This window comes from Triticum dicoccoides, chromosome 2B (assembly GCF_002162155.2).
Source record: "Triticum dicoccoides isolate Atlit2015 ecotype Zavitan chromosome 2B, WEW_v2.0, whole genome shotgun sequence".
Lineage (NCBI taxonomy): Eukaryota > Viridiplantae > Streptophyta > Magnoliopsida > Poales > Poaceae > Triticum > Triticum dicoccoides.
Window position 1 is genome coordinate 667,673,259 of NC_041383.1, and position 283 is coordinate 667,673,541.

Here is a 283-nt window from a genome sequence, read left to right on the forward strand (position 1 = left end):
TCATGCAATTCAATATTGTCATAATGATCACATGGGCGATTGGGCATTCTTGTGTAATTCTGAGCATCCCTCCCCTGGGGCATTAACTCCGCGATAAGCACATTTTTCTCACACCATCTCACCTTCATGGTGTAGTTTATATTAGGGATTTCTATTTCTATGCTATGTAACATTCTCGCTGATGTTGTCAGTTAGGATCTGAACTAAGGGTTTGAATTCTTTTATGTTATGTCTGTTTTCAGGTTCTATCATAGCTGTGATGTATCAGTGTTGTTAACCTTGT